The 21,087-nt window shown below is 36.3% G+C and overlaps 1 non-coding gene across 1 annotated transcript; it reads left to right on the forward strand.

The window, feature by feature from the left end:
• Nucleotides 1-2,554: 2,554 nt before the first annotated feature.
• LOC114199441 (U6 spliceosomal RNA) lies at nt 2,555-2,657 on the forward strand. Its single transcript, XR_003607293.1, has one exon. It is a non-coding gene; the product is annotated as a U6 spliceosomal RNA (small nuclear RNA).
• Nucleotides 2,658-21,087: the final 18,430 nt, after the last annotated feature.

Raw genomic sequence — 21,087 nt, forward strand, 5'->3', positions numbered from 1 at the left:
AAGTAGATAGGAAGTACATAATATTAACTGACACTCTTGTAATATTTTCTATTAATAGGTTCTTTTCCAAGCACTCGATACACTTAACATACATAATCCTTCAAGATTTCTGTGAGGGGCTGCCTGGGTGGCTCAGTTGGTTAAGTGTCTGGTTAAGCATCTGACTTTGGCTCAGGTCGTGATCTCATGGTCATGGGATCAAGCCCCACATTGGGCTCCGCACTCAGCGGGAGCCTGTTTGTTTCTTTTCCTCTGGTCCTCCCCCTGCTTGCGCACGTGCTCTCTCCCCATAAATAAATAAAATCAAGAAAAAAAAAAAGGTCTGGGAGGAAACTGTTGGTATTTTAATAGAGAAGAAAACCAAGGTACACAGAGCAGCTATGCCCAGAGTCACAGCCATTAACTGAAAGATCTGGAATTCACACCCAGGCATTCTGTCAACAGTGTATATGCTCTTTAACCCTGGGATATACAAGTTACTGGAGCTTATTTGAGTATTTTAATGTTATTTTTATTCACAAAGGTTTTAAAACATAGGACCAAGCTAGAACTTGACAACTGAGGGTTCTAGAGGGGAGGCGGGTGGAAGGATGGGTTAGCCTGGTGATGGGTATTAAAGAGGGCACATTCTGCATGGAGCACTGAGTGTTATACGCAAACAATGAATCATGGAACACTACATCAAAAACTAATGATGTAATGAGATTAACATAACATAATAATAAAAAAAGTCACTTAGTAATTATTTGGCCCCATTCATTTAATAGGGTTGACAGGAGAGAACTTCATTAAATTGGATCATCGTTTCAGTGTTAGCCAAGCAGGTTGTAGGAATTGAATGTATCCAGATATTCGTTCTTTGAAAATGGTAAAGCATTGTTATCCCTGCCTGCTGACTTTGTCATTTGCTATAGTTGGCTATCTTAAAACCATACATCCGTGGTTTTTGGTATGCTTTAAATACTTAGTAATGCACAACATTAATAATTTAAGGAAACCATATGATTATCTCGAAAGATAATAGTAACAATTTAATAAAATTCAGGGTAAAATTTTTTATTAAACTGGGATGAGATTATTTTTATCTGAATGATTATGGCAAAACTGATAGCATTTTTACTGAGATGGGGAGTACAAGGAAGATGACTATTATCACTACCCCTCTTCATCATGTTACTAGAAGTACTAATCAGTGCAATAGGCTGAAAAAAAGTGAAATTATAGAATTGGAAAGAGAATAGCAATCATCTTTATTTGTGGATTGTAGCATTGTATTCCTGTAAAAACAAGATAATCTTCAAAAAACAACCTGAGTTTAAAAGCCTTAGCAAGATTTCTGGACTTAAAAACATCAGTATAGTAAAATTAGGTAGTGACTTGAGTGAAAATTGCAGATTAGGCCCTTCCATAAATCCTCTTCTCCATAAAAGCAATGAGAACATGGAAAACATTCTCAGCATCAATTTTTTTTTCCAAACTCTGGAAATTAAGTAAAGGTCTTCAGCAATCCAGGTAGTGTTTATTGAAAAACAATGACTAGACTTTTGGTTTTGGCTCAGGTCGTGATCTCAGGGTCACAAGATCGAGTTCCATGTCAGGTTCCATGCTCAGCATGGAGTCTGCTTGAGATTCTCTCTCTCCCTCTCACTCTGCCCACTCATGTGTGTGCTCTCTCTCAAATAATTAAATCTTAAAAAAAAAAAGTGAATCTTGTTAAGTATAATGACCCTCCACTCCTTTTTCCTGAGGTAACTCTTAAAACCAGCAACCTGGGGACAGGAGTAAGCTTGGAGCTCCTTCAAAGCCCCATTCCCAGAAAGTTGTCATTATTTTCCCTGTCTGGTTGGTCCATGGAGGACCTTACTCTTAATACTGTCTTTATTTGACCTGATTGAGAGTTCACATAGTATTAACAGCCTTTTATGGGGATGAGTCTTGAAGACAATAAAAGGCAAATATTTAACATTGCAGTTGCCTATAGTAGAAGCTAAAAGTTGAAGAAAACAATAGGCTGATCCAAAAGCTTGAAAGTAAAATCCAAGTAACAAGATGTATATACAATGCTTTGAAAAGCTACAGTATCTTTCTCAGAGTCCAAAAGGCAATGCACATGCATAGAGCTTTGTACATACCCAGAATTGTACACAGTGTAGGAAGGCCCTAAGAATATTCTAGTCTCTAACCTCAGGCTGAGTTTAAGGTTTTGCCAATACAGGAAGTGAAGATAAGAGTTATACAGTACCTTGCTGAACTTTGGTATCACCAACCTGCACACAGCCCCTTAGGAAAGATTGCAGATTTATTGGTTCCAGGAATTTAAGCAAATTTCTGTCTATCATTAGTTGGCCTGTAAGATGCTGAAGAGAGACTTCAGTGGCCACATGTGACAAAGACTATATCACCTGTCTTGAATTAGTTCAGAAAAGTCACTAAACACACAAAATAATAACAAATAGGCAAAAAAACAAACTTTGGGGAGGGAGTACAGTCTAATCCCAGAATTGCCACATTATATTAGTTTAAATGCCCAGTTTAAGAAGAAAAATACTAATACTTGCTTTGGCAGCACATATACTAAAACTGGAATGATAAAGAGAAGATTAGCATGGCCTCTGCGCAAGGATAACCTGCAGATTCGCGAAGCATTCCATAAAACAGAAACTAGATGTGAAAAAATAATGGCCCATGCTCTAGGAAGAATAAATAAAAGCCAACAATTTTCTCTAAAGCCCATGTGGAAAAAATTTAAATCTGCTAGTTCAACTATGTTTAAAGAACTGGAAAAAAATGTTTAAAGAACTAAAGGAAAATATGAGCATGTGTCTCACCAAAAGAGAATATTAAAGAAGAGATAGAAATCACATGAAAATGGATAAAATTTAGAATTTCTGGGGTGGAAAAATGTAAGAATATTAAATATCGGGTTCTGTGTGTAAGGAGCTTGGAAGTCACCATTCTGTCCTAACATCCAGTGAGAAAAAAATGAACAGTTCTCCTAGGATCCATAAAAGAGATCAGGACACAAGGAAGACTATAATTCTCAAGATCAGAGAAACATAGACATATACTGGGAGTCAAAGATCACCCGAGTAGAGACTCATGAGTGGAAACTATCACATGAACAAGTACAGGGGTAGGAAAAGTTGACCTGTAATTGTTAGAGGCTCATGGTGACACCCTACCCTCCAAATTTTGTGGGATTTATCTCCAGGAGCTTTACCAGTTTCATACAATAAACATCACAGAAAATTGCCTTCCTGCTTTTGGCAGGGGGATGGAAAAGTAACTCTCTTGATATTTGCCAGAGACACATTGTTCTTTTTAACAATGCCTGCCCTCAAGAGAAACTATTTATTTTTTATTTATTTTTATTTATTTATTTGAGAGAGAGAATGAGATAGAGAGACAGCATGAGAGGGGAGAGGGTCAGAGGGAGAAGCAGACTCCCTGCCAAGCAGGGAGCCCGATGCGGGACCCGATCCCGGGACTCCAGGATCATGACCTGAGCCGAAGGCAGTCGCTTAACCAACTGAGCCACCCAGGCGCCCAAGAGAAACTATTTAACCAGAGCCTGACTGACCTGAAGGAAGAGAAATACCTAATCTAGTCAGTCCCAGACTTGCATATGAGAGAAAGGAAATACTCAACTCCAGCCTCCTAGAGCCATCCTGCCCTACCTAAGGAAGGCTATATGCTATATAATTTCAACTACATGACATTCTGTAAATGGCAAAACTATGAAGACAGTAAAAACTTCAGTAGTTGCCAGGGGTTGGGGATGAATACACAGAGCACAAAGGATTTTTAGGGCAGTGAAAATACTCTGTATGATACTAAAATGATGGATACACATCGTTATACATTTGTCAAAACTCATAGAGTGTCCAACAGCAAGAGTGAACATTAAGATAAACCCTGGACTTTGGGTGATAATGGTCTGTCAATATAGGTTCATTACTTGAGAACAAATGTACCACTCTGGTGAGGGATTTAATAATGGGAGAGTCTATACATGTGTAGGGGCAGGAGGGACATGAGAAGTATCTGTATATTTCACTCAATTTTCCTGTGAACCTAAAACTTTTTTTAAATGTCTTAAAAATACTGTAGGTTATCAACAGGTTTTTTGAGTGGACAGAAGAAATTATTAGCCATCTTGAAAATAGGTCAGTTGAGATAATCCAGTCTGAACAACAGAAAGAAAAAAGAATGAAGAAAATTGAAATGAGTTTCAGAAAGCTCTGAGACACCCTTAGGTGTATTGAGATATGCATAGTGGACATTCCAAAAGAAGAGATGAAGAAAAGTGCAACAAACAATATTGAAAGACATAATGACTGAAAAATTTTCAAATATGATGAAAACACTAATCTGTACATCCAAGAAACTCAACAAATTCCAAGTAAGGTAAACCGAAAGAGATGCGTACATGGACACTTCTTAATAGCTAGAGAGAAGCTCTCACATAACCTTCCACATATGAAGGTCCTCAATCTGATTAAAAGCTATTTATTCATCAAAAACCCTGGTGGTCTAACATACTAAGTGGGATAACATACTAAGAATGGTGATGGAAAAGAAAAAAGGTCAACCAAGAATTCTATATACAACAAAACTACACATAAAAAAGTGGGAGAAATTATTACATTGACAGATAAACACCTAGAGAATTCATGGCTAGTAGATCAGCCCTACAAAATATAGGAAGTCCCCCAGGATGAAATGAAATTAGACTATAACCTGCAAGAAGGAAGAGTGGTGGTTGATGAAACATAAATGACAGTAAAAGGATTTTGAGAAAATTCTACACAAAATAATAGAAAAGTGAGGGAAGCAAGATATTAAAAGGAATTATAGACCATGTTCAAGTAGAATTTATTCCAGGAATGCAAAGTTGGTTCAAAATATGAGAACCAATGATCTAATTTACCTTGTTAATAGAGATTCAGAAAACACATGCCAAAACAAATGCCAACAAAGCATTTGACAAAGTCCAACTTCTCATGATTAAAAAATATACTCAGCAAACTGGGGATAGAAAGTATATTACCTTTCTATAGCTGCTGGACCAAATTATTGTGACATTAGTTGCTTTTACAATACAATTTTTTCTTTTTTTTTTTTTTAAAGATTTTATTTATTTATTTGACAGAAATAGCGAGAGCAGGAACACAAGCAGGGGGAATGGGAGAGAGAGAAGTAGACTTCCCACGGAGCAGGGAGCCCGATGCAGGCCTCAATCCCAGGACCCTGGGATCATGACCTGAGCTGAAGGCAGATGCTTAATGACTGAGCCACCCAGGCACCCAATACAAATTTTTTCTTACTTTACAGTTTCATAGTATAGAAGTCCAAAATGAGTCTCACTGGAATAAAAGTAACAGTTGGGCTGCATTAATCTCTGGAGGCTCTAGGGGAGAATCTCTTTTCCAGAACTAAGTAATTGGAAAGATATCCCATAATCATGAATTGGAAGACTTAATCATTTTAAGGTGGTATTATCCCCAGAATGCATCTACTGATTCAACACATTTTCTATTAAAACTCTAGCTGTCTTTTTTGTTGTTGCAGGAATTGGAAAGTGGATCCTCAGTATCACATGGAAATTCAAGTGATGCAGTATAAGCAAAACAATGTTGAAAAAGAATAGCAAAGTTGTAGGATTGATTTTCCATTTTCAGAAGTTACCACAGAGTTGAAGTAATCAAGACTATTACACTGTTATGAGGATAGACATATAATGGAATAGAATTGAGAGTTCAGAAGTAAACTCATAAATTCATAATTGTTTTTATCAGTTCCAAGATTTTGTGGGGGAAAATAATATTTTCAACAAATTTGGTGCAAAGACAACTAGATATGAAACTGAGATGCCACTCCCACCATTTACAAAAATTAATGAACAAATACCATATTTCACTCATATATGGAATTTAAGAAACAAAAGTGGTGAATATAGGGGAAGGGAAGGAAAAATAAAAGATGAAAATTGAGAGGGAGGCAAACCATAAGAAATGCTGAACTCTAGGAAACAGAGTTGCTGGAGGGGAGGTGGGTGGGGAAAAGGGGTATTTGGTTGATGGGCGTTAAGGAGGGCTCTTGATGTAATGAGCACTAGGTGTTATGCAACAGATGAATCACTAAATTCTACCTCTGAAACTAATAAAAAAATAATGAGGTCAATAATATACTGATACAAAATAAGTTTAATTTTCTCCCCATTAAAATGACAGTTTGTTAGATCATTGGTCTGCTTTTAATAAGAGATTATAAAAGGTTTTTCTTTACCTTTTGTATTATCTGCCAAGGAAATATTCTATGTCTTATCAAAATAAAAAATTAGAAATGGATAAAAAATTTAAGTGAAGAACTGAAATGATAATATTTTTATAAGAAAACAAAGACCCAAATCTTCCTTATGCTGGATTAGGCAATGGTTTCTTAAATGTGACCCCAAAGCCACAAAGAGCCAAAGAAAAAGTACATAAATTAAGTATGCTGAAATAGAAAACATTTTTGATTCAAAGTAAGCTATTGAGAAAAGTGAATGTAGAAACCACAGAATGGAAGATAATAGTAAATTGTATATTTGATCAGTCTAGAATCTAGAATTCATAAACAAGTCTTAGAACTTAATAATACAAAGGAAATTAACCCAATCAAAAATGGGAAGATGTTTTGATTAAATATTTTTCTAAAGAAGATATAAAAAGAGCCAATAAGCACATGAAAAGATCCTCAAGATCATTAACTCTTAGGGAAATGCAAATCAAAATAAGAGAGACCACTTCAGACCCACTACAATAGGTAGAAAAAAATATGCACATTAGTAAATTTGATGTGGTTATGGAGAAATTGGAACCTTCATAAATTGCTGGTAGGGATGTAAAATGGTGCAACTCTTGTAGAAAGTAGTTTGGTCATTCCTCAAAAAGTTCATTGTAGGGTTACAATATGGCTCAGCATTTCATTCCTAGGTACTGAAAATAATTGAAAGCACAAAATATTTGTACATGAATGTTCATGGCATTGTTGCTCATAATAGCCAGAAACTGGAAACCATCCATATGTCCATCAGTTGGTAAATGGTTAGAAAAAATGGTATATCCGTACAGTGGAATATTCCATCATAAAAAATGAAGAAATACTGGTACATGCTACAATATGGATGAATCTTTAAAACGTGCTAGGTGAAAGAAGCCAAACACCGAAGTATACATATAATTTCAATTATAAGATATCCATAATAGAGAAATCTATGGAGGCAGAAAGTAGGTTAATGGTTTCCAGGGGTTGTGGATGGCCATGGGAAGTGAATGTCAATGGGCATGTGGTTTCTTTTTGAAGTGATCAAAATGTTCTGGAATTGTATAATGCTGACACTTGCTCAACTTTGTGGATATACTAAAAATCACTCATTGTACGCTTGAAAGGGGTAAATGTAATGGTATGTGAATTATAGCTCTATAAAAATTGAAAATATATTAATGAATATTTAGAAAGTGAAATTTCTAAGGAGCCATTTACAATAGCATCAGAATCAAGTACCTACAGGAGAATCAAACAAAAGATGTATACAACCATCACAGAGGAAATAATAAAACTTTATGGAGAGATAAAAGAATAAAAAAAAGGAAAAACCTCCCTTGTTCATGAATTGGAATGTTCAGTATTTAAAAAAAAATGAAAATTCCCTGAAAACTGACTGTAAAACAATCAAAATAAAAATCACAACAGGTGTTTTGTTATGTTTTGCTTTGCGATTCAGCTAGCCAATTCTAAAATTTATAGCAAGCTGTAAATGGCTTAGGAAAGCAAAGACATTCTTGAAGTGAAACGAAAAGGCAGAGCTTCTATAATATCACATGGCATATAAAACTGTGGTAAACAAGACCATAGACAAGTAGACCAATGGAGCAGAATAGAGAGCATGGAAACAGATCTTGGCATGATACTAGAGGTGAAAAAATAAACTTAGATCACAAGTTTAGAACCAATTCTGTATATAACAAAAGACAGCAAGTGTTGGAGAGGATGTGGATAAATTGGAACCCTTGCTCATTGAGGGTGGCATTGCAAAATGGTACAGCTGCTGTGATAAACAATATGGAGATCCTGCAAAAAATTAAAACAGGAACTACCATATGATTTGGCAAACCCTCCTCTGGGTATTTATCCAAAAGAATTAAAATCAGGATTTCAAAGAGCTTTTAGCACTTCTGTGTCATGGCAGCACTATTCACAATAACCAAATGTGGCAACATAACAAATGCCCATGGACAGATGAGTGGATGAGAAATGTAGTATATGTAAAAATGGAGTACTATTCAGCCGTTAAAAAGAAATTCCGCCATAAGCGACAACATGGATGAACGTTGAGACCATTATGCTAAGTGAAACCTTTGTCACAGAGAGACAAATTGTACGTGATTCTACTTACATGAGGTATATGTAATAATAAAATTAAGAGAATCAGTGGTTTGGTGGTTGCCAGGGGCTAGGGGGAGGGGAAGGTGGGGAGTTACTAATCAACAGCCATAAAATTTCAGTTACGCATGATGAATAAGCTCTAGAGATCTACTTATAACATTGTATCTTTCATCAATGATAATGTAGGCTTAAAATTCATTACAAGGGTAGATGTCACATTCGGTGTTCTTATAACAATTAATTTTTAAAGAAACCAATATATGAAATGTTTCCTTTTGTTGTTTATGAGTATGAAGATAAAAAATGTTACGACAGATGGACTAAAATGTTACTATAATTCATTTTCTGCTGATCGTTCATTTTATAACTATGCTTTCCTGAAACCCAGGGTATCAGTGGATTTCTATACATAAACTTATACTATATACATATAATAACTAATACTTTTGTAAAATTATAATTTTCTTTATCAGATCACTATGCTATCAGAAGGTATTTTTATATAGTTTCATAATATGTTCAAGTCTGCTATTACATGACATATGTGTTCTTAAAAATCATTGTATTGTGCAAAGTAGTGGAATAAAAGCCATAGGGCTTACAGAAAACGGAGATAAAGGAAAAGCACTAAAAAAAGTTTTGTCATTGTCACATAAAATACACAGGGATCTAATGAGAATGATATCACAGTTTTATACATGTTAGTCAATACATGTATAAATACTTCAGTAAGTCAGGTACTTTACCTTGTAAAAGACCTGAAATTTGCTTGTGGACACGGGTGTGGGGAGAGTTTGTATTTGTGAGTTATTGTGAAGTGATAGAAGGTAAGCTATCTGAAATCAGAAGTAAAATTGTAATACAAGATGTGATTGTGGTCATAGCTGGTATATGCTTGAGGTGTGTGCATATGTTTTATATGCTTCTGCATTGTTCCGTTCAGTGAGCTGCAATTTTCTGAGTTTACCTAGTAGTTCTCATGGAAAAAAAACCTGCACAAATGCAGCATGTAATTTGTGTTACGCTTATATTATTCCTAACATTACAATTGCACTGAAACAAATTCATGTTCTCAGAACAAGTGTTCTGAGAATTGATTATAACTCCCTTTTGCCCTCCTGAATATTGAGAGATTTCAAATGTAATTCACCCAGTATGCTTTACTTACATTTATATTTCCAGTGGAATACTACATGTAAACTTGTATCAAATCTAAATAACATAAATTTAATACATGATATTTGAAATAGCTCTGTAGGATCCATATTGGCTGTTGTACTTTATTTTGCTTGCAGATAATTCATGTTAACTAAATTTGGCAACTTCCAAAGAGAGTAGAAGTAAATGTGTATACTGAATTACAAGTTATTTCTTTTTTTAAGTGATAAGGTTCCTAAAGTGAAATATATAGTATGTATATTAATTCCCATGAAGGTAATAAAAAATTCCTAAAATGCACTTACAGAGCTCATCATTAGGTATAATTTCACCCTTGCCTGTATGAACACAGTTCTCCATAAAATCAAATCACTGGGCCTGCCTGGTGATGGGTATTAAAGAGGGCACATACTGAATGGAGCACTCGGTGTTATACGCAAACAATGAATCATGGAACACTACATCAAAAACTAATGATGTAATGTATGGTGATTAACATAACATAATAAAAAAATCTTAAAAAAAACACTAGGAACAGCATGTGCGTCTAAGAGCAGAATAGAGTCATAACGCTGGTAAGAGCTTTAATGTTCTGGCGATCAATAAGATACCTAAGTGCATTCTTAAGATGCTGGTTGTGCAGTATTTATTGCTTTTGATTGATTACTGAAATATGAAATACCGCATTTCCATAAGTAGTTCTTTTTCTCATAAACAAAAGGCAGAAATCAAAGGGGAAAATCAAGCTCTCAAAGAAGACTCGGGACATTTTCCTCCATAGGAAATTATTATGAAATAACTACAACACAGAGACCAAAACTAATTATGAAAACTAATTTGGAAATGTTAAAAGCCAACATGCTGTCAATGTGCCAAAGGCCACATATATAATTAAAATGTAAAAAATAACTATTATAAATACTTAGTATAAGGCATTTTTAAAATATTTAAAATAAAAAATGATAACTTTATATAATAATCATTGCTTGGCTTTTAATCTGATTGGGATACATTTTTAGTGCATTTCAGTATAAAAATACATTTGAATCCTTGAAATTTCTGGCACATTTTGAGAATTAGAGCCGCTAAATAAATCAGGCCACTCATAAGTACATATTGCAAATGAATTTATTCTTTTATTTATTAGAACTACATCAGAATTATTAGTTCATTATGTCTTTATAATATTTTCTATGAAAGTCTCTTTATTTTTACCTCATTTGAACTGCCCAGTAATCCCGAGAGTTTGGCTCAGAATGTTGAAAATATAAATGATTTTAGACTTGTTTCTTTTACCAACAAGGAAACTGAGGCCTGAAGGGGAAGAAATGAACTTTTACCACCCTATGGTTTAGAACTAATTCTGTATAAATTCTTCCATCTATTTTCTTCTGTGATAAATTGCTATACTTTGTTACTGGTGGCATCAGAGAAACAGGCAGAATAAAAAACTTACCAACTCAATATGTTCTTTTTAAAAGTGAATGGTTCAGTTATTTTTAAAAACACTTTCCATGTTCTCAGAACCATGATTAAGAATGTTAGAAAATTCCTATGATTGATCAAAATGTAGCTGTGAGAGATTTCCCATATAAAATAAATTAATAACAAAGCAAATTTTACAAATCACAGTGGAAGGCACAGGTTGGGGGTGAGACCTCGTGTTATATATGGAAATAGCATTAGGGGCCAAAGTATTCGTGGGTCTTGTCAAAGCTCCTCTATACCAGTGCTTTTTGACCTTGAGTGGGTTTCATGGCCTAAATTTTCATGCATTAGCATGAGAAGAGTCATCTTTACATTTCACTGTTTTAAGGATTGAATAAGATAATATATAAAACATCTGGTTGTAACTGGAATATAAATTTTTTTTTTTAGATTTTATTTATTTGACAGAACATGCACAAGCAGGGGGAGTGAAAGAGGGAGAGGAAGAAGCAGGCTCCCTGCTGAGCAGGGAGTCTGATGAAGGACTGGATCCCAGGACCCTGAGATCATGACTGGAGCCGAAGGCAGATGCTCAACCAACTGAGCCACCCAGGTGCCCCTGAAATATAGATTCTTAATAAAAGAAAAAGCCAGGAGCACCTGGCTGGCTCAGTTGGTTAAGTGTCTGGCTCTTGATTTCTGCTGGTGTCATAATCTAAGGGTCCCAGGATGGAGCCCCTTGTCAGACTCTGCGCTGGGAGGTAAGTCCACTTGAGAATTCTCTCCCTCTCTTTCTGCCCCTCTTCCAGCTCGTGTGCTCTTTCTCTCTAACATAACTAAATAAATCTTAAAAGAAAGGAAGGGCCATTAATAGTTGTTATCATATGAGCTAAGAAAAGGAAGGTATTATGGTACAATTATAGAACATATGATTTTCCTTCCTTAGAGTAGGTATGCGCTAGATGAGAAATTATTGATGGGAAGACAATTCAGGATCAAAGGCACGAGATAAGCACACTGAAGATGCAAGAAATGAAATGACAATTTTTGGTGAATAGGACAAGCTGAACTACTACGTATACAGAAGTGGTGGTATGTACAGTTAAAAGTAAACTAGGATCAGACAGTGGGAGGCAAAAAGCCAGAAGGCCTAGTTTAGAAGTGAACCCATGGGTAGTAGAGGGCATATAAAAGTTACTGGAAAGGGATGCCTGGATGGCTCAGTCGGTTAAGCGTCTGCCTTCGGCTCAGGTCATGATCTCAGGGTCCTGGAATCGAGTCCCACATCGGGCTCCTTGCTCCACAGGGAGCCTGCTTCTCCCTCTCTCTCCCTCTGCTTGTGCTCTCTCTGTCAAATAAAATCTTAAAAAAAAATGAAGCTCTAAAAAAAATAAAATTAAAAAAATAAAAGTTACTGGAAAATCAGAGAGGGAGAACAAACCATGAGAGACTCTGGACTCTGGGAAACAAACTGAGGGTTACGGAAGGAAGGGGGATGGGGTGATGGGGTAACCAGGTGATGGGCATTAAGGAGGCCACCCGTGGTGATGAGCCCTGGGTGTTATATGCAACTAATGACTCATTGAACAATACAACAAAAATTAATGATGTACTATATGCTGGCTAACTGAACATGACAATAATAAAAAAAGTTACTGGATAACAGAGGTGGTTAGAGTAAGATTTACAGGGTACACAGATTGGAAGTCAGGGGAAAAAAATTTATAATCGATCCTGTATATTTAGGGTCATTGTATTTTATAATCTTGTAATGAATGGATTGGTGTACTTTATGAAACCAAATTTTAAAAGGTTAAAATCCTAAAACTTAAACTCTTACCTTGGTAAATGATTTGTAAATAGTTTGCCAATTTAGTTTTAGATTGGAAGATATAAGTGAACATAAAGTCGTTTCTGTGACTGGAGTCAGGCTAAACATGAATTTAATAATAATAAAAAGGTTCTATAGAACAAATCCGGAGATAAAATATTATTATGGGCCTTGTATCCTCCTCTCATTTTTGAGCACACATCCTACAGGAAACTGAGGCAAGAGATGTGAATCTGCTGTTTGCTCAGAACCCTGAAATTCCATGTGCCTCTCAGAATGGAAGTACTTAGCTTTCCTGAGTGTGAGGCATATAAGACCAAACCTAATGACTATTTCTTCTGGAACCCCACTGAATAAATAGCTGTCTTTACCCATTATGAAGGAAAACTTGTCTGGTGGCACTTACTGTGATATCTTTGTCCCCAGTAGAGTGCCATAAGTGAGCGATGTTGGTTCCCAAGTTGATACATTCCTAAGGCATTTTTAATGATAATTTTTAGTGTGTATGTTTTTCTTTTAATTTCAGAACATAGCTCTTTTAAGATCGAGCTGCATTTTCGTAGTAAAAATATTTATAGCAAAGGAGTGTACATATTTTGTCATAGACCTATCTAGCACAATATGGGATTGCAGCTAAAAGTGTGTTTGATAATCATCTTGGTTTCCTTAGACCCAATTACTTTATATTTTGCTTTCCAAAGGATATTACATCCTTGTTGAGTTATATCAGAAATCATTTTTTGGTAGTTAGCATACTTTAACTGAAAAATAGTGTTTAGGAGAGAAATGTTAGAGCATTGAATAGGGAAAGAAAAAAATAATTTTTGACTTTTGTCTTCTTTTCTTCACTACCCTACCTAACTCAGAGAAACACACCCAGAAAATACTGGTGAGTTCTTTAATTTCAGGAAATCATCCGCTTCAAGGCTGGTGTTAACTGTATACGGTAAAATATGTGGTTTCTGTGTTGGACCCCAGAATGCTTCACTTAACCTTTATAAAAACTGTATCTTGTCTCATCTGAAGTGATAATCCTATTGTGAATACCAACCAAGTCTAAGAACAGGTAAATTTCTTACAGGTATACGGGGCTTGGGAAAATAGTTTGAGTGGATGCATTCAAATAAGTCACAACTATGATATCCACGATTAACTTAATTATAATTTACCCAGGAACACAACTCCAGAACACTGAATCCTGTGTGATGAATTAAAGATAGGCTGCTAAATTTGTTCTTATCATAACACAATCTTTTGGTTTAAGCCATTTGAATTTTTATTAATATTTTTATGGATATTAGTTGAATTTCTATTTTGAATTAAAAGAGCAGAGATATATAAAGGCATAATTTCCTTGAGGTATAATATCAATCTTCTGTTCGGTGGTTAAATGTTTAAAGTCATTAAACACTGGCAAGACCAGCTACTGATTTTAGTAGCCCAAACTTAATCTCTGTATGCAGTCATGTAGAAAATAAGTTTCAGCTTATTTAAAATCAGATTGAGCCAAGGAATATGCAGGAATTAAGTATAATGTTTTACCTTTATCAACTTGAGCACTTGTATAGGTCCTCTTTCAAGTAGAGGTAGAGTAATTTGAAAGGGGGAAGCACTGTTAAATTGTAGATTTTTTTTTTTTTACATCTTATATCTCACTTCTAGAAATGCTTAGCTTCTTGAAAAGTACTTAAAGCAGAGTTAAATTGGCTTCTTTTTGTGTATTGAGTGATATATATTTACCTTAGTATTTAAAAGCTTTTAAAATAAATTATTAGATGTGTTTTTCATGGCTCTTGTCTTTTGGTAAAATGTTTTTTCAGCTTCTGCTATAAACATAACTTCATGGCCTAACATTTATCATTTAAAAATATTAAGTACCCACTAAAACCTGGCACTATGCTTGGCATAGAGGTAAAATGGTGATCAAAAACATGTCAGTATTTTCATGGAGTTAATGGTTTGGTAGCTCTACCTTAATCCAGCATACACTATTGTGTCTGGAGTTAAGATTGTCAAAACCTGATTGCTGGAGGAGGCAGTATGCTATCAGAATCTGATGGATAGAGACCAGGGATGCTGCTACACAGCTTACGTTGCACAGAATGGCCACCCACAGCAAAGCATTATGGAGCCCAAATGCCATTGATGTCACAGTTGAGAAACGTTGCTCGTGTATAAAAACGGCATGGATTAAACAATCCCACTATTGAATGCATGAGTAACTTCCAAGATAACTACTTTGAAAGACAGGAGGCATGGGGACGCCTGGGTGGCTCAGTCGGTTAAGCGTCTGTCTTTGGCTCAGGTCATGATCCCAGGGTCCTGGAATCGAGTCCCTGCATTGGGCTCCCTGCTCAGTGGGGAGTCTGCTTCTCCCTCTGCCTCTGCCACTCCCCCTGCTTGTGCACGTTCTCTCTCTTTCTGACAAACAAATAAAATCTAAAAAAAAAAAAAAAAAAAAAAATGGAGGCATGGTTTTACGAGAGTCCATAGCAAAGAAATTTGACCTAAGCTGGAGTCAGTGTAGTCCTCTCTGAGAAAGTTATCTGAAATTTCTCTCAAGGTGTAAGTGTTTTTGTGTAGATAATGGGTGGGAGGGCATCTTGGAAGGAGGGTTCAAAACAGAAGGGCTGCTGGTTGGAGGAAATGAATTCATACCAATGTGGCAGATGCGCAAAAGTTGCTGTGAGATAAGACTGGTGGGGTAGGAAAGCCACAGCTGTGTGGATCCTCTGAAGGATGCGAAGCTACTGATACATGTTGAACAAGGTGGGACTGGATTAGATCCACAGGTTTGAAAATACCGCTCTGGCTCAGTCCATAGAGAGAGATTAGAAGAGGGCAGAGTTGCTGGAAGGAAGCTAAAATGTGGCAGCTACTATAGCTATGAATTATCTGAATCAACAGTAAAGATAACTGTGACAATATTCATGTTTGTTTAACTCACACATGACAAAAGAGGGCCTTTTAAAACTGTGACTCAGAGAATAAATTCCTAGTTTTAACCCAAAGTGGGGGGGGGGGGGCGACAAAGCTATGCATTTGGCAAAAGTAGGGTAAGCAAAGACTTAGGCCCCTCTTTCTAAGATGTGTTGCTTTTCCCAAAGACATTGAAATGTAAGGTGCACCGAATTAGCAAAGAAAAATAATGTCAAAAACAAAACCAGAACTTTCCATCCAGTACACAGTGCAGGGAGTACTAAAGAACCTGACTGAGGATTAAAGTCAAGGAAAGCCACAAAATGGTTAATGTTTTGTAAAGTGGGGCTGTAAATTTCTCCAGAGTCTATAATGGTTGAGTAAACCATTTCTGCCTTAGCACAGAGGAAACAGTTTAAATGGGTAGATTTCCCTGAGCATTCTGTTTTGTTCATAGGTACCAATGAAATACTGGAATTGCTGGCGAGGTGAATGACTAGAAGTAAAGGTACTTCTTCCTGTTTCAGAAGCTGCTATTTTTCTACCTTTCCCAATACAGTAAGGGAATTACCAAATCCTGATTTAGGGACTCTTAGCTGTTTTAAAGTTGGAGGTGATAGGGAAAAGAAAAAAAGTAAAGTATCATGAATTGTAGTTGACAATTAGTTAAAACGAAATTATTTTTTAATCTTAAATGGACGCTTTTTAAAAAATCTCTAGAAAATGTTTAGTTAAGCCTATTTTGTTTAAATTTGGTAGGAAGTAGAGTAGTAAAATGATATTGATTCATGTGCAAGATGAAACATAATCTGTTTATGAGATGACATTAAAGCCATTTAGTCCGACTCATACAGAGAAAGTAAAATTCTTCCACAGTGAGCTTTGCACATGATAACAAGCCTCTGTTTGAACAACCTCAGAGAGAAAGAATTTAGGAGATGAGGCAGATTTTGGCAATGTGAAGGCATTGTGCTGTGTGGAAGAATTATTTCTGAGAAAATATTATTGTAATCAGTTCCTGCCCTTAGAGTTGTCCTTAGGATCCCCTTTCTTCATAAGCAAAGTAAAAGCCTCCTTCCAATGCTCGAGATTTTTCTATTTTAAAACTGCTTATATGCTAAGCTATTCATCACTCTATCCACACTTCTAAAATGGCAGCCAAAACAAATCTGAAGGTACTTTTGTAGATACAGGATGATTGGTTCTGGGAATGAGAAGACTATAGTTGGTTGTGATTTAGACATTGTATTTCTTATATTTAATTAAATGAATTATGACTTTATTAGTCAGGATCTATAATGGTTTTACTGTTGAGGGTCAACATTTAACTGCTTTTCCTTGTAATGGACTTACTAATCTGTTGATTAAGAAATGATGTGCACACTGGGTGCCTGGGTGGCTCAGTTGGTTAAGTGACTGCCTTCGGCTCAGGTCATGATCCTGGGGTCTGGGGATCGAGTCCCACATCGGGCTCCCTGCTCAGCGGGGAGTCTGCTTCTCCCTCTGACCCTCCCCCCTCTCATGCTCTCTCTCTCCCATTCTCTCTCTCAAATAAATAAATAAAATCTTTTAAAAAATGATGTGCACATAACACTACATAAATCTAATTTCTACGGTGTTTTGCCAAAACTTTCCGTATTATTTCATGACTAGAAGATGCTATGGTTTGATGAGCTTGACACTCCCAGACTAATTATACCCAAATAGTAGTCTGGGATGATGAGTTCTGTTTTGGATGTGCTGATTTCTACATTCCTGTGATCCCTTCAAATAGAGATGCCCTCTTAAAAAGTTAAACAGGGTTTCCCCACTCTCCAAAGGTAGGACATTCTTTTTGTAAGCCAAAAAGGTGTAAAGTGAAGAAACAATTGCAATTAATTTATAATGGAAAAAATTTGAGCATTCCTAGGCCCCCAAAATAACCTCTCTTAGGCTTTTTTGATACTTTAGGGCACATCTTGCAAACACATGCACAAAATAAGACACAGCACAGATCCTCACAGACACAACTCAAAGCTACGGTGACTTGATGCTGAGATGTTGCGCGTGATTCCTTAAGTGTGGGAAAGAGCTACCCAGTGCCGCTGTCACTGCTTGGGGTGTTTGCTGCCTCTAGAAAGACTCACCACAAAAATGAAAATGATTTTCGCTTTTTGCCTTTTCTCTTAAAGTGAAAATCCCTTTCACATTTCTTTTGGTTAGCAAAATCAGGTCCTAATGTAGGTCTTTTGTAAAAGTAAAGCGGCAAAATGCAAACTTTTGAAAAGTGGAGAGGTACCTGTGTTATGTCTGAGGCTCAGAAAGAGGTAAAGACTATCATTCTTTTTTAGGAACGATAAGCATAAAGGTGATTGTTGCAGCCATGGGTATGAATTAAAACAACAACAACAAAAAAGGAGAATGCATAGGTTGAGAAAGATGAGGTCCGATGATGGAATGCTTGGGCATTATGAGTGATAAGGAGCAAACAAGGTCAATAAATGAAAAGGAGAAGATGTGTTCCCAGGGAAAAGAGAGAAATCAGAAGAAGGATGTCTCCACATCTCACATGGGGGAGTTTGAAGGAGCCGGGAGTGGCCTGCAGTACCAACAGTGCAAAGAATGTCAATAAGACAATAACTAAAGCACGGATATCAGAGTAAGCGATTGGCATGGAATGGATGACCTTGGCAGGAACAGTGTCATTGTAGTAACAGATTTTAAGGGATTGAGTGAGGACTGAATGAGAGTTGAGAATATGGGTGCAGTGAATAAAACATAGATTGAAATTCTCTGTTTTGATGGAAGGATTTGGAGTTGGTGGAAAGGCTACTGTTAAGGATCGCAAGTCCTAGATGACGATGGAGTAACAAGAAGTTCTAAAGATGAAAATAGGGAGAATTGAGAGTGAACAGTGTTGTTATGTGCTGTGATCAAGGTCTTAAAGTTTTTTTATATGAAGGTGAATGAATAATAATATAGAATAGACATTCAGAAGTTTAGCAGTTGCAGAACCTCAACCCTGTGGGAGCGATGTGCAGGAGAGGCAGCCTCTACTTTTGAGGGACAGTTAAAGCAGTGAGAGAAGGAACATTCTGGAAATTACGGTATGCAGACATCTCTTAGCTGTGAAGGAAATAGTCAAGGACTCTGGAGACAGGGCACAGAAGGCAAAGCTGGTGAAAATTTGTGGGGACAGTAGCAGCGAATAATAAGGAGACCCAAAAGACTTGTATTTGTGGTTGAAAAAATTACATGGATGTGACACATGTGAAAATGTCAGATACACAGGGAACTTGATAAACTTGATTCTGTGTCCATGTCTGCCATATGCCAGAGGCCTAACTCTGTTGGCTGTCGTTCTGCTTGTGCTCAGAATATTAAATAGAACATTGATGAAAATCTCTGACAAGGGTGAAAAGAGTGACTAGCAGCTGAGAGACTATTAAAATTATAATTTATCCAAAGTAACCTCTTTTTTGGATTTTTTATTATGTTAATCACCATACATTACATCATTAGTTTTTGATGTAGTGTTCCATGATTTATTGTTTGCACATAACACCCAGTGCTCCATTCAATCCGTGCCCTCTTTAATACCCTACAGCTTGTTTGGGTAGTTTTGAAATCACCCCTCCACCCACCTTTTCCTTAGGACCTTACTTCCTTTTGAAATCCCAAATCTCCCCTTAACTTCAGTGTTTGTTCTGTGGGTTCACAGAATCTTGGATGAAATTCATGTAGGAAATTGGGTCACGATCCTTCTGTCACATGTGGTCTTGATTTTGCCAAAAGTGCCCAAAACACAAAGTCAAGTGGAAGAAACTGCTTACAGGTTTTTTTTTTTAATTAATAAGCTGATGAAGGTAAGAGAAAAGTCATTTTAGGGGGTGGATGAAAATGCTTCATTGTTCTTTAAATTGTCTCTTGCATCAGTGGGATCTTACGCTAGAGCTGCCAAATAGCTCAGGAGTAAGGTCTTTCTCACATTGGCCTGATGTCACTACTGCAGACAAACTAATTTATTATTGATGACTTGTGATGCTTTTTTATTTGTTTCCATTTCAGCACTTTTGATATGTTGGGTAAAGTCTATTGATTCATGCAGGTTTGGCTTTTATGGTAATTTACTTTAAGGGAGCCTGGAAGAAAGCTTGCAGAAGAGATGGACATTTTTCAGATCTTACCCAAGTGGAATAAAAGAAACATGAAAGGTCTGTTTTTCTCCAGTTGAGTTAATGATTCTGTTCCGGTTTAACTTGTGGGTGGGTCGGGGTTAATGGAGAAAGGATGTTGTCAGATGTGCAGTGACACTCATGGTGTTTTAGTGCTCAATGTCAATGATGGACTATGCACTTGAAAAAACATAGGAGTTACATGAAAGGCATGATGTAATTTCGTTTTTCAAAACCTGCAGTACTTCCTCTTTGAGAGGCCTCAGTGTGTTATGGTAAGGGTTTGTTAAATGGATTATATTTTGAAGGATATTGTGACTAATTTCCTGTTATCCCCTCATCAGAAGCATCTGGAAAGTAGAAGTAAATATCCTGTTTTATCTAGCATGTCTTTTCATGTAAATGTACAGTTTCTCTTGATTTGATCTAAACTGTTGAGCAGAGAGAATGCATGCATCTCCTTTCCATGGCCCTCATGGGACATCAAATCGAATTCTCCTGTGTATTGTTCTGTCTTGACTACATTGTCTGTTTTTATCTCTGCTACACAAAAAGATCACTGAGTTTTATATTCCCAATGGGAAACTGAAAAAAACAAAACAAAACTATATTCTCCCCTTATTGGTATGCTTCTTCCAGAAAAAAAAAATGCAAGTAAATAAGTTAGTCTTAATCAGTAGATAAGAGAATCCTGAATGCTGAATAAAACTGACTCTCAGTGAAGAGCATTTGGAACCTGGACAGACTACCGAGAGGTGGTAGATCAGGGATTAAAAGAAAGAAAGAAAAAAAAAAAAAAAAAACTTCTGTCTGATGAGAAACAGTTGAACAGAGACTGAACACAAAGCTTTCAGTTTTATCAGTTAGTATGTACATGTTCTATTAATCTTATTGCTATAAAGCTAGCCTTTAGCTTCTGTGCAGAAAAAGAGCAAATCACAGGAGTTGCAAAGCTGTTCTACTTAGATAATTTATGGAAACAAATTATGGTATGCTTTAACCATCTCATTATAGTTTTGAACTTTTAAATTTGTTTTTGCTTAGAGAAAGGTGAGGGTAAATGAAAGTAAGGAAAGGAGAAAAGGTATAAAAAATGTTACATTGTTAAAAGTAGGAACTTCCTTTTTAGTGGGTATTGAAGACAAGGAACCAAATATTTAGAAAAGG

The sequence above is a fragment of the Eumetopias jubatus genome, unplaced genomic scaffold (genome assembly GCF_037043125.1).
Source record: "Eumetopias jubatus isolate StellerSeaLion01/CBP00866 unplaced genomic scaffold, mEumJub1_p1.0 scaffold_11, whole genome shotgun sequence".
NCBI lineage: Eukaryota > Metazoa > Chordata > Mammalia > Carnivora > Otariidae > Eumetopias > Eumetopias jubatus.